The 14,115-nt window shown below is 46.0% G+C and overlaps 1 long non-coding RNA gene across 2 annotated transcripts in view; it reads left to right on the top strand.

Annotated features, from left to right (window-relative positions):
* The first annotated feature begins 6,843 nt into the window (after nt 1-6,843).
* The window catches only part of LOC147122211 (uncharacterized), a 71,442-nt gene continuing 64,170 nt past the window's right edge, over nt 6,844-14,115 (top strand). The window contains exon 1 of one of the 2 annotated variants that reach the window (XR_015075424.1): nt 6,844-7,341. This is a non-coding gene — a long non-coding RNA (uncharacterized LOC147122211). The remainder of the gene's footprint in view (nt 7,342-14,115) is intronic. The other variant, XR_015075425.1, reaches the window with a different exon arrangement.

Below are 14,115 nucleotides of genomic sequence, written 5' to 3' on the forward strand. Positions count from 1 at the left end.
TACCTAGAATTAGCATCTCCTGACAATTTCTAGTTTCCAGCTTTTCCCTGGACTCATTGCAGATCTTCAAAATGTGCTTTCTACTCTCCCCTCCTCTCCGGACCTGGAAGATGGCATCTGTTTAATGAACACTTATCCTGGGAGGATTTATTTCCCGCTACCGAAATATGAGTCGTGTGTTTAGGTGTTAGTGGTGGCTCAGTGGTAGCACCCTTGCCTCAGGATCAGAAGGTAGTGGGTTCAAATTCCACTCTAGAGGCTTGAGCACAAAATCTAGGCTGACATTCCAGTGCAGTACTGAGAAAGTTCTGCACTGTCAGAGGTGCCACCTTTTGGATGAGATGTTATATTAATGCTGCCCTCTCAGGTGGATGTCAAAGATCCCGGGCTAGAAATCGGCCTCCTTAACACCTCCTGTTATTGCCTCCGGGGATGATAACGGGGCGTTAAGCACTTACCGGCCAGGCGCGGCGAGAAGATCGACTCCCGCTATATTCGGCGGGAGGTTTGCAGCGGTGGTATGGCGTTGCACCCTGTACTCCTTCGTCCGGAGATCGTGACGTCATCACTGTGCGCATCGCCCCGGACCCGAACTTTGGTTCCGCCCCCCGCAGCATCGCTAGGCGAAAACACCGGCAGCTGCAGGAGGCGATCATCGGGAGGCCGGACGCTTTGGGGGTCATACTTAAAGGCGAGGTGGCCGAGGTAAGTAAAAAAATTTCTGCAATGCTCTCCTTTTTTTTCATTTGTCTTCGCCAGTGATCAGTCAGCCCAGCACTCTGCTGCAGTGCATCAGGCTGTTCGGGCCGGATCGCAGCCGCCGTCGGGGACCAGGTAAGCTGCTTTCCCTTGCAGAGCCTGCAGCGATGGCTCTTCCCTTTAAGGGAGGGAAGGAGCCTTCCAATACGGCCCATTGAGCAGCGCTGCACACCTACCACCCTGCCTGCTGCCTGTTGTGCTCCAGGAAAGAAGTGGAACGCTTGATTTAGGCTCCACTTCCTTCCTGGAGCGCAAACCCCAAATTTTTTAATAGTTGATAAACATTAGTGCCTGGCGCTAATTTTTTCAACTTTTAAAAATTAGCACCCCAAATGGGGCGATACCAAAATTCCCCTCCCATGGCACTATTTCGAAAAAGAGCAGGTGAGTTCTCACTGGTGTCCTGGCCAATATTTATCCATCAACCAAAACAGATTAGATGAGCATTATCACATTACTGTTTGGGACTTTTGTAAGATACCATATTCTTATATACATATACTAGCTGGAGTGCCCAGCAGTGCCGAGGCCTTTTTGAGGGCATGTTGTTGTTGGAAGAGAGAGAGAGAGCCACTGGGGGGAAGAAAGAGAGAGAGCGACTGGGGGGAAGAGAGAGCGTGACTGGGGGGAAGAGAGAGCGTGACTGGGGGGAAGAGAGAGAGCGACTGAGGGAAGAGAGAGAGCGACTGGGGGGAAGAGAGAGAACGAGTGGGGGGAAGAGAGAGAGCGACTGGGGGGAAGAGAGAGAGTGACTGGGGGGAAGAGAGAGGGAGAGAGACTGGGGGGGAGAGAGAGAGAGAGACGGGGGGAGAGAGAGCGAGAGAGACTGGGGGGAGAGAGAGAGACTGGGGGGAAGAGAGAGAGAAAGAGAGAGAGGGAGAGAGAGAGGCAGAGACAGAGGGAAGGAGAGAGTGAGGGAAGGAGGAAGAAACCGGGCAGCCCAGACTAAAGATGGCGTTGTTCGGGCCCACACTGAAGTGATGCCATGATCAAAGATGGCGCTGTTCGGGCCCACATTGAAGTGCCGCCATGATCAAAGATGGTGTCACGAGGAAATTGTCGTGCCGCCAGGATCAAATATGGCGCTGTTGTTTCCCCACATTGAAGTGCTGCCATGATCAAAGATGGCGGCGAGCGATCTGGTTGGTGCTGACTGTGAGTGTGTGAGAGAGAGAGAGTGAGAGAGAGAGAGAGAGTGGGCCGCTACGGACCGCCGCGGCCGCTCACCTGGTGGCTTTGGGTCAGGCTCTGGGGCAGGGCTGTTGACGCTGCGGGGAAGTTTTGTGCGTGGCGGCTCCCGGCATGGACCGCCGCGGCCGCTCACCTGCTGGCTTTGGGTCAGGCTCTCGGGCCACGGGGGGGAAAGGAGAGAGCGAGCCGCCGCTCCTCCGGTCGATGTGTTGCGGGCCGACCCCTGATGAGTGCCCGATCAGCTGAGCCCGAGCCCCGCGGTGACCGCAACTCACCTCCCGCTAGGCTCCCTCCCGCCCCGCCAGCCTTTACCAAAATGGCGGCGATGGCTATGCGCGGCCCAGTCCCGCGCCGCCAGCCTTTACCAAGATGGCGGCGATTGCGGGGCGGGCCCAGCGGGAGGGGAGGTGCGTAGCTCGGGCCTGGCTGGGCAACAGAGGCCCAGGCTTCGAGGCCTGCCTGCAAAAACGGTGAAAGGTAGGAAAATTATAGAGGTTAGAGAAAAGATTTACAAATTAATTAACTTTTTTAAAAAACAATTTGTGTTTTAAAAGCAACTTTTTTTTTGCTGGAAATCTAGATTTGAAAAGAAACATGCAGAAAGTGGGAAAAAGAAATGAAGAGTTTGGAATCAAGATGGCGGCCACTCACCTCAACTCAGAAGCATTAGGCCCGCCCACACACGCACCGATTGGTCAACCGTCAGGTCACTGAACTGTAGGATTGGTCAATCGTCATGTCACTCGACTCTAGGATGGCCCGCCCGCACACGCAATGAACCCGCCCCCGTGACGCAGCGATTGGTCGACCGTCGGGTCGCTCGACTGTACGATTGGTCAACCTTCACATCACTCGATGCTAATGAGCGGATAATGAGCGGAATTTTGAACATTTTTTGGATACCGTCGGCACAATTTTTGTCTGACCAAAAAGTAAATATGCCTACGAGAGTCCCCTAATGATAAGCTTTCTTTTGATGTAACATATGTGTAGGTACGCTCTATAACTTTTGATTGTATAGCCGGACAGACAGAGAGACAGAGAGACAGAGAGAGACAGAGAGACAGAGAGACATACCGCTTTATAGACAGAGAGACATACCGCTTTATATATATAAGATAAGATACGTAGGATTAGGATTTGGTTTAATCGCATATGATTAAGGTTTTTGCTTTCTTTTCACTTATAAATAGCTTGTAGCCTCGTACTGTAGCTAGCAATAATAAAATGGTCAAGTTACTCATTCCCAGAATGCTTCAGGGTAGGGATAACCTTTAGCAAGAAAAAGCTTTGTCAGCAAGGAGGGTCTTTTGTTAGCAAGGAATGGTGAATAAGGAGTCAAATGTCTTCCAGAGAAAAGGATAAGCAAAATCACAAACAAACAAGACAATCATCAACAGATTAGTTAGGAAAACTGAACAACAACTAAATTGAAAAATAACTCTTATCACGCCATAATGAATCATCAAGGTTACAAGGGATGGGTGTACTGACTAAGGCCCTATAAAGATCTTAAGCTTTTCTTCTACAATTCGTAGAGAGAGACAAGAACAAAAAATCAATGATAGTGATATCTCTACCCAGAGCAAAAGGAGATATATTGTTTATTTCTCTTTATGACTATTGCTTAGACATTGAGTGTGTCAAGACTCGGTTGAACTCAATAAAGATTATTTGCAACCAAAAAAATGTTGTCAAGTCTAAGAACCTTACACCTTGCTGTGCACAAGTTGGCTGCTGTGTTCCTACCTCACAACAGTGACTGCACTTCAAAAGTACTTCATTGGCTGTAAAGCACATTAGAACGTCCTGACATATTGAGGTCATGAAAGGCACTATATGAATGCAAGTCTTTCTTTCTTTCTTTCTTTCCTTCTTTCTTTCTTTTCTTTCTTTTTCAAGTCTCCCATAAAAGGAAATCCACCTCTGTACTACAAATCTGGGTTTTACCTTCCTTGTCAGCCATTCCTTCTGCTCTGTAAGCCATTGTATGCTTTCTTTCTGAAGAGCACAGCACATGATATACTTGAAATGGGGATTCTCATTTACTTGCATGTGATTAGCATGCCTAAATTAGTCATTTGCAATAATGGTACTAATTGAATAATACTATTTGCAACAGGCGAAAAAAAGAAAATGCTACATTTAAAATGGCAACATAATACATTTAGCATTACATTTGTGCGATTGAACCCAAACTTTTGCCTATGGCTTTCTGGTTTCCTTTCAAACCAATACTACAGGGAATACCTCTTGAGAAGCCCCTGTTATTTGTAAAGCTATGTCAAGCAGATTATGTTTTTTTTCTCAAAATTCTGACTGGTTTGTAGGAAGTGTATGCAGTCTATCAGAGTTTATTTTTCAATTTACCTTGCAAGCGCTATAAATGACATGGATGATGGAAAGAGTAAAAACTATCACACAAGGGAATTAATTGAAATGTAAGATTCGCAGTCACACTGAGGTGGATCCTACCAAACGTTATATTTTATAATACAGTATGCCCTTAATGGGTTATTTATATTTTACTGTATTAAATGTTGACAGTTCTATTCCTAAATCAATTCAACAGCTACACATAGATTTACTTTAAATGAAGGAAATAAACTTGGAATTGGTATATGGTGAATTTAGCTTTGCTATAAGTCCCCGCTGAATGACTACTACTTTGCCCAGATCTGTTTAATTGTCCACCACCATTCATGACTGGATGTGGCAGGACTGCAGAGCTTTGATCGGATCCGTTGGTTGTGGGTTTGCTTAGCTCTGTCTATAGCATACTGCTTCTGTTGTTTAGCATGCATATAGTCCTGTATTGTAGCTTCACCATGTTGGCATCACATTTTCAGGTATGCCTGGTGTTACTCCTGCCATGCTCTTCTACACTCCTCATTGAAGTTGGTCACCTGGCTTGATGGTAATGGTTGAGTGAGGAATGTGCAGATTGTGCTGGAATACAATTCTACTGCTGCTGATGGCCCACAGCACCTCATGGATGTCCAGTTTTGAGCTGCTAGATATGTTCTGAATCTATCCTATTTAGCACTGTGGTAGTGCCACACAACAAGATGGAGGATGTCCTCAGTATGAAGACAGGACTTCGTCTCTACAAGGACTGTGCAGTGGTCATTCTTACCAATACTGTCATGGACAGATGTATCAGCGACAGGTAGATTGGTGAGGATGAGGTCAAGTAGTTTTTCACCTCATGTTTGTTCTCTCACCACCTGCCACAAATCCTGTCCTTCAGGTTTTGGCCAGCTCAGTCGGTAGGTGGTAATCAGCAGGAGGTTTCCTTGTCCATGCTTGACCTGAAGCCATGAGACTTCAACATGGGGTCAATGTTGAGGACTCCCAGGGCCATTCCCTCCCGACTGTGTACCACTGTGCTGCTACCTCTGGTGAGTCTGTCCTGCCAGTGGGGCAGGACATACCCAGGGATGGTGATGGAGGAGTCTGGGACGTTGGCTGAAAGGTATGATTCTGTATGATTCTGTCAGGCTGTTGCTTGACTAGTCTGTGGGATAGCTTTCATATTTTTGGCACAAGTCCCCACATGTTAGTGAGGAGGACTTTGCAGGGTCGACTGGGCTGGGTGTGTCTTTGGTGTGTCTGATTCCAATGCCTAGGTTGATGCCGGGTGGTCCATCTGGTTTTATTCTTATTGTAACTCTTTGTAGCAGTTTGATACAATGTGTGGCCTGCTAGGCCATTTCAGAGGGCCGTTAAGAGTCAATCACATTGCTGTGGGTCTGGAGTCACATATAGGCCAGACCAGGTAAGGATGGCAGATTTCCTTCCCTAAAGGACATTAGTGAACCAGACGAGTTTTTACTGACACTCCGACAGCTTCATGGTCACCATTATTGATGCTGGATTTTTATTCCATATTTATTTAATAAACTGAGTTCAAATTCACAAACCACCATGGTGGGATTTGCATTTACATCTCCGGATTCTTAGTCCAGGCCTCTGGATTACTAGTCCAGTAACATAGTGACAATGCTACTGTACCCCTACTTTCCGGAGAACAGAACTGAATTAAGGATTGTTGGAGCCCTGAGCCGAAAGAACATTCTGGGTCGTACTACAGCCCCCCACCCCGATCCATTAAAACCTACCCAGCAGAGAAGGCTAGGCTGCTGTTCTTCGGTGCTGGGACCCGCAGGCATTCATGGAAAGCTTTTTCCTCCAATGGGATTGGGGGCAGGGAGCCTGAGCTCCTCAGGTTGTACAAGGCGAGCTGCCTATTGGACACTGCTCTCCGGCCCTGGCTGGAGCCCCTGGGCATGAGCTGTATAGGGCTGTGTGTTAATGGGCTCCTGCCTGTAAAAACCTTCCCTAAAGTTCCTCCCTGGCTTCCAAAAAAGTACATCTCAGGAATACATTGGCCCAGTAATTCGGGTCCCAACGCGTGAGTGCGCACGGGGTACTCACGCGTGGACCCGATGGAAGTGCCGGTTTCTTGCATGCAGAGTGCATGCGCGGGAGAACAGCACTTCGGGTCCCCTGAAAGCAGGGGTTAAGAGGTGAAATGCGTGCGACGTATGAGTCTGCGCGTGCGCGTTGAACTTCCCTTTTTCTGACAGGTTTGCCTGTGCGTGAAGGCCTCCACTTTTTACACATTAAAAAAGCAGACGTAAGGACTTCATTTTAAAAGGTAAGTGGTCAATTAATTAAAATTAGAACATTTTTTCCACAGGTTTATTATTTTTAAATACTTTACAGTAAGGTAAGTGTATTTTTAGCTCCGATTTTTTATAAAATTATTTTTTTCAAAAATTTAAATTATTGTTTAAAATGGTTATTTAATGTTATTTATAGTTGATTTAAATAGTTTGATGTTTTAAAATTTTTTATTTTAAGGTTATGTACTGTTTTGGGCGCCCGGAGTTTTCATGAGTTTGACAGGTCTTATGTCAAACTCATGAATGGACTTTTCCCTCCTCCGATTGGTTGCCCAGTGCTCACGTGATCCCAGCTGATGCATCGCATTAAGTACGCCGCTGGATCACGCAAGCACAGCATGTCGGGAGCTGGACCGGGCCACAGACAGGAAATCCACGCAGGCCCAAGCCTCAACTGTCGGCGCGCAATGTAAATGTAGGTCAGGGGCTTGCACCCACGGAAAGCCCCCGACATGAATTTCTGGGCCATTAGCTCTGAATTTGAGGTCATCAGCAAAGGTACTTATTGCTAGCTCTGAAGTACGCTCCGCACAGGGATCTCAAAATCCCTGTGTTGAGAACTTTGGGTTTTCTGACCTTGAATTCAATTCAATTCAATGGAACATAATGGGGATCCCCTTGAGCGAAGTGCTGTGATGTCAACAGGCTGTCTAAGCGGCCAATCAAAAGTCAGAATTCTCACAGTCAGCGAACAAGGAAGTGGGTAAGCTCTTAAAATTCGAATTTTTTTAAATAGTTAGAGAGAGCAAAAGAAAGATTGGGGCTCTCACATGGGGAAAATGCAAACCTAAAATAAAGATGCACAAACTTAAAACAATTCTTAAAAAAGTCTTTGAAAAGTTTCTTTTTATTTTTTATTAAAATGGACAAATTTCACACTGCACAAACTTAAAATTAGTTTTCCAGGCCCTTTACCTTTGTTTAGTAGGCAATATGCTGTTAAAACCCCAGTTACAATGAATCCCTTTGGCTTTGACTTTTAGTGGGGAATTTAACAACATAATTACTACAGAAGAGCCAAAACTTTCGTCAGTTTCAATGAGTTATGAAATTTCATTGATTGCTGGCTCTGTGGGGAGTTAGGTGGGGTGGTTGGGGGTGCGGGGGGCACAGTGCAGTCAGTTTCAGAGCTGTCAGTGACAGACCGCAACTTTGGGATTTCTGCATGCACCTGCGTCAAATCCCGAAGTAGTGGTCAGTTTCAAAGATGGCATGATGCTGCACTCTGAGAGTACATCGCCATACCGACTACAAATTCAGGGCCATTGCATTCTACCGTAACTGTCCTGTAGGTTCATTTCCTTGGGCTGAATTTTGCCAGCGCTCAGAGGGCGGGATCAGAGGCGGGTACTACGGGGCTAGCAGTAAGCTGGCCTTAAATTCAGAACAAATGTATTCCTGAGATATATTTTATTGGAAGCCAGGGAGGAACTTTAGGGAAGGTTTTTAGGGAACCCGCTGTCAACCCGCCTCCACGCAAGTCTCCCAGGTGCCGGGTCTGTACAGGCCCGACACCAAGCAGCGGGGGAGGCAATTCACATCATTAAAAAGGTTGTTAACATCCAATTAACTAAAAATAATTTTCAGCAGCACTATATGTGCTTAAATTCATGGTTACTTAATTATTATGCTAAGAAATCAACAGTGTTGCAATATATTGCAATATTTTAACAAATGTAACAGCTCAGCAATTCCAGAGAATGTGTTTGTAGTAAGTTACAGGACGCAAAACAACTAGTGAGTAAGCAGCTTAATTGTTACAATCCTTCTATCATAAATTTCTAATACTAATAACTGGCTGTTTCTTGTTTATACAATTTTAAAGTAAACATAATTATCACAGATAGACTGTATTAATGCAGATTATAAAACATGAATTTGCCTCATTTTGTTTCCTATAGTGGACTTTATGTGCAAAGATAAAAAAGACAATCTCTTTTTTAGTATTAACGTAAAAATACAAGACATTTTAATAACATCAAAATAAGAGAGCAGTAATAATATTTAAATACATAGCTATTTGTCTTGATGGTAGATGTGTTTTTATATTTCGATGATTTTCTGCTTTTCTCATCCTTATAATCAATTTGTTTCCATACATTGAGCCCAGTTTTCAAGTAAAAGAAACAGGTGATATATATGATTAGGAATATGAGTAAGGTTTACAAGAATAAGTGCAGAAGGAGATAATCAAATATTATGCAGAAAATTATGGTTCCTGAGCTTCTGGGACCATGGAAGACCAAGACAAGGGCCAAAATTTTGCCGACCGAGGTGGACCTGGGGCAGCCGGGATAGGTGTTGCGGTCCCAGCCCGCTGCTTACTGCAGCCCACACTCTCGAAGTGATTTTATGTTAATAAGGCTTGTTAAGCTGGTTTCCTTAAAGGGGCCATGTCCAAATTGATCTTGACAGTTCTGCAATGGTCATGAGTGTGAAAGGAATGGGTTGGGCATTGTAGGGATGCTTTATGGTGTTGGTGTGGGGTGGTGCCAACCTGGCACATCATGTGGCAGCCAGGGTGTAACAGCGTCAAGTGAAGTAAATCTGGCCATAGTGAGGCCATCCCTGGTGTCCCGGGCAGCAATGTGGTCGAGTGCTGATGCCCTGTGTCCTGTGTAGCATCAGTTGATTGTGGAGAAGGCTGGTGTTGTTGTTGCTGCTGGTGTGCCTGGTGCTGCTGGTGTTGGGGCTGATCTTAGTGGGATTCTGAGGACCAGGTGAGGTATTTTCAAGGGCAACGATGCTGATGGAATAGATGGCAGGTGAACTTGAGATGACAGAAGCGATCTGTCAATGGTGAGAGAGGTTGTTCCAATGAGGTGGCGCTGGATAGAGAGTTGGCTCCAAACACTTGCAAGTTGCAGAAAGGTCAATGGCCTAGAAATTCAGTTTGGGCCCGCCAGCTGGTTTGCGCCCAAAAGTTAGCGCTGAGCGCAGAGCCAGTTGCGCCTGTCAGATATTCAGTTTTTGCACCCCAAGTCGGAACCGGGCGCTATTCCAGGGTGTGCCCGCCCCCGCTTGGGGCGCTAAAACTGAATTTCAGTGCTGTAGGCGCCGCTGCGCCACCCGATGCGGTGCGGCAGGCTGCGGTACTGCAGGCCTCCTCCTTCTCTTAAGGTGGAGGTGCCTGCAACGGGGAGATCGCCACTGGATTGTGCCGGCAAATGAGCCCGGCACCACGGAGAAGTGCCGGGCTCGCGGAAAGCAGCCGGCAATGCTGCGGGGGGGGTGGTGGAGGAGGCCAGGGAAGGAGGTGCGGACAGGCGGCCGCCGAAAAAGCGGCCGGCCGCACCTCCACTTTTATGCGCCCCACTAAGGCTGCAGTAAGGCACTGGTCTCCGGATGTAAGTAGCGGCCGCCACGGAGGAGGCGGCGGCAACTGAATATGGGATTCGGGCCGGCATCAGGGCGGAACCAGGGCACTGCGCACACTGATGACGTCATCGGTGCCGGCGCAGCGCTACCGGCTACCGCCGCCATTACCGCAGCGCTGAATATCAGCGCGAACTCCTCTATTGGTGCAAAAGCCCTCTTTGGGCGAAAACTGGGCGCAAAGCCAACCGAATTTCTAGGCCAATATGTCTTCCAAATGCAGTAAGCAACAGCGTCTGAGCTTCGAAAATGAACAGCTGTAACATGGGATCTTTTATACAACTTTGGCAGTTGTCAGGTTATGAGATAATTCAATGCTGAATCCACTCACGACATGCTGAACTGACGTGTTCCCCGTGCAGCACGTAAAATTGAAATGTAGGCTTAAAATAACAGTTAAATTCAGAAATCTAGGTCATGGCCATAGTATCGATCATCACCAAGCATAAAATGGAGAATGAAGTATATTAAGTACTGCAGGTTAGGTGACTCCAAATTTACAGAGATAAAAACCTATACATTATAGGAGGAAAGAGCAAGGGAGGTAGGAGGTTCCACAATTTTGAGATTAAAATTAAACTGAAATTCAAAAGCAAGGAATATGATAAAGCTAAGTCTCAAAATACTAAAAAGAATCATGAGAAACATAAAAAGTGTATGGGGAGGTGAAAAATGGAATTAGAAGGGTAAAAAGGGAATATGAAAGAAGTCTAGTAGATAATATAAAATGAAATAGTAAGGGCATTTATAAGATATAAAAAATAAAGGAATAGTGAAAGAGAAAGGTCAGCTGAAGTAAGGAGTGTAATTGTGGAGGATAAAGGCAATATTTTGCATCGGTTTAAAAAAAATGGTGCCAGTGAGAATGTATGTGTACAGGAGGAAGATGTGGACAAATGGTTCAAGGTAAGTGTAGAAAAGGAATTGGTTCTAAAAAAAAAAAGCAGAGTCCAGGAGGGATAGGGAAAGAAAAAAGGAGGGGGTGGCGGTATTGATGAAGGATAATATTACAGTTCTACAGAGGAACGATATACAAGAGGGTTCAACGACTGAATCTATTTGGTTAAAGGAGCTGTTACATTGCTGGATGTTTACTATAGACCCCCAAATAGTGAGAAGGAAATAGAGGAGCAAATCTGTAGGCAAATTTCAGAGAAATGTAAAAATACAGAGCAGCAATAGTAGGGGGCTTCAACAACCTAATATAGACTGGGAAAAAAAGTGTAAAGGGCAAGGAGGTTGAAGAATTCCTAAAATGTGTAGAGAACTTTCTTAATCAGTATGCCTCTAGCCTAACGAGGAAGGAAGCAGTGCTGGATCTAGTTCTAGCGAATAGTGGAGTATGTTTCAGTGGGAAAACATCTGGGTAATAGTGATCATAATATTAGTTTTATTGTAGTTATGGAAATGGAATAAGAAAAATTACAGGTAAAAATACCCAACTGGAAGAGAGCCAATTTCAGTGATTTAATAAGGATCTAACACAGGTGGACTGGAAACAAAGATTGGCCAAACAAAACAGTAAATGAGCAATGGCAGGCCTGAAAGGCAGAGACAGTTCAAGAAAGTCATGCTAAACCTTTACAAATCAATGGTTAGGCCTCAGCTAGAGTATTGTGTGCAATTCTGGCAACCACACTTTAGGACAGATGTCAAGGCCTTGGAAAGGGTACAGAGAAGGTTTACCATGATGATACCAGGGATGAGGGAGTTCAGTTATGTGAAGAAATTGGAGAAGCTGCGATTCTTCTCCTTAGAGCAGAGAAGGTTAAGGGGAGACCTAATAGAGGTATTCAAAATTCTGAGAGGTTTTGATAGAGCAAAGAGGGAGAAACTGTTTCCTCTGGCAAGTAGGATGGTAACCAGAGGACAAAGTTTTAAAATAATTGTCAAAAGAACTAGAGGGGAAATGAGGTGATTTTTTTTCCACAGAGAGGTTTAAGATCTGGAATACACTACCTAAAAGAATGGTGGAAGCAGATTCCTTAGGAACTTTCAAAAGACAAATTAGGCATGTACTTGAAGAGGACTAATTTGCAAGGTTATGGGGAAGAGGTTGGGGTGTGGGACTAAATTGGACAGCTCTTTCAAAGAGCCACCACAGGTACGATGGGCTGAATAGTCTTCTTCTGTGCAGTAAGATTCTATGGGGGGCAAAATTGGGCTCTGTTGTGCCCATTTTTCGGGCACTACAAGGCCTCATAAACTGTGAAAATGGCATTCGCGATGCACATGCACATTTCCGATGGGAAGTGCACCGGGCGCCATATTCATAAAGGGGTTAGCGCGCGCGCACTCATCGACAGCCGGCAGCATGCAGAGCAGGCAGATCATAGAATCATAGCATCATAGAAATTCATGGCACAGAAGGAGGCCATTCGACCCATTGTGTCTGCGCCGGCTGAAAAAGAGCTATCCAGCCGAATCCCACTTTCCAGCTCTTGGTTTGTAGCCCTGTAGGTTACGGCACTTCAAGTGAATATCCAAGTATTTTTTAAATGTGATGAGGGTTTCTGCCTCTACCACCCTTTCAGGCAGTGAGTTCCAGACCCCCACCACCCTCTGGGTGAAAAAAGTTCTCCTTAACTCCCCTCTAATCCTTCTACCAATTACTTTAACTCTATGCCCCCTGGTTATTGACCTCTCTGCTAAGGGAAATAGGACCTTTCTATCCACTTTATCTAGCCCTCTCATAATTTTATACACCTCCATTAAGTCTCCCCTCAGCCTCCTCTGCGCCAAAGAAAACAACCCCAGCCTATCCAGTCTTTCCTCATAGCTAAAATTCTCCAGTCCTGGCAACATCCTCGTAGATCTCCTCTGTACCCACTCGAGTGCAATCACTTCTTTCCTGTAATGTGGTGACCAGAACTGTACGCAATACTCTAGCTGTGGCCTAACTAGTGTTTTATACAGGTCAAGCATAACCTCCCTGCTCTTATATTCTATTATAATGTCAATCAATGTGCACTGCCATTTTGGAGCTCCACGCACCAGCTTTCTTAACCTCACACAGCTGAACACGACATTAAACGGCATGAAGTACCCCACCAGGGATCAAAGGGATCATCAACTACTTACAGATTAGTTGCTGGATTATTTCCTCTGGTTGTTGCTGCAATTATATACATTTTGGATACTTTTCCGTACCTGTTAAAAGTTTCAATTGTCTACAGGGAGTGGTCTGGCTGGTGCTGATGTACTTTTTTAGTGACTTAAACGCTTGTGCGCAAACCAGTTACTTGCAGACATGGATGGCCTAGTAGGGCTTCCTCTTGGCATTGAACATGACTAGGAGAATGTGCAGAGGCCACGCAGAGCAGGACAAGCTGCTAGAAGAGGGAGGAGGAGGAGGGGGAGATGGGCTCTCAGCAGGAGGCCATATCCGCAAAGGGTCTTTAGGGAGCAATTCCTGTACCTGAACATCAGTGACGGCCAATGCTTGAGATGTGCGCGCTTCACTAAAGAGGTTGTGACCGAAATCTGCCAAATGCTGCAGCCACAATTCCAACCTCAGAGCAGGGCAAGGCCCACATTGCCTGTAGTTGTGAAGGTGACCGTAACTCTTATGCGTCTGGCTCCTTCCAGGCAGCTGCTGGAGATATAAGCAACATCTCTCAGTTTGCAATGTATTGCTGCATAATGGAGGTCACTGAAGCTCTCTATGCAAAGAGAGATAACTTCATCCCATTCCCTCTTGCCAGAGACAAGCTGGTGGAGCGAGCACAAGGGATTGCAAGAATTGCAGGCTTCCCATGGTGCAGGGTGCCATTGACTGCACGTATACTGCTTTGCGGATGCCCCATGTGAACTCGGCCACGTACTCGAACTGAAAGGGATTCCACTCCCTCAATGTGCAGCTGGTGTATGACCACAGGCAGGGTATCATGCAGGTCAATGCCATGTGTCCTGGCAGTTGTCATGATGCATTCATTCTGCGGCGGTCCTCTGTACCAGCTATATTTCAACCACCATGGCAAGGAAAGGGTGGCTACTGGGCGACAAGGGTTATCCACTCATAACATGACTCATGACTCCGGGCTGGAACCCACGCACATGTGCACAGCAGGCATACAACGAGAACCATGCAGCCACAAGGAAC

This window comes from Somniosus microcephalus, chromosome 3 (genome assembly GCF_052327205.1).
Source record: "Somniosus microcephalus isolate GS21.2 chromosome 3, FLI_Smic_1.0, whole genome shotgun sequence".
Classification (NCBI taxonomy): domain Eukaryota; kingdom Metazoa; phylum Chordata; class Chondrichthyes; order Squaliformes; family Somniosidae; genus Somniosus; species Somniosus microcephalus.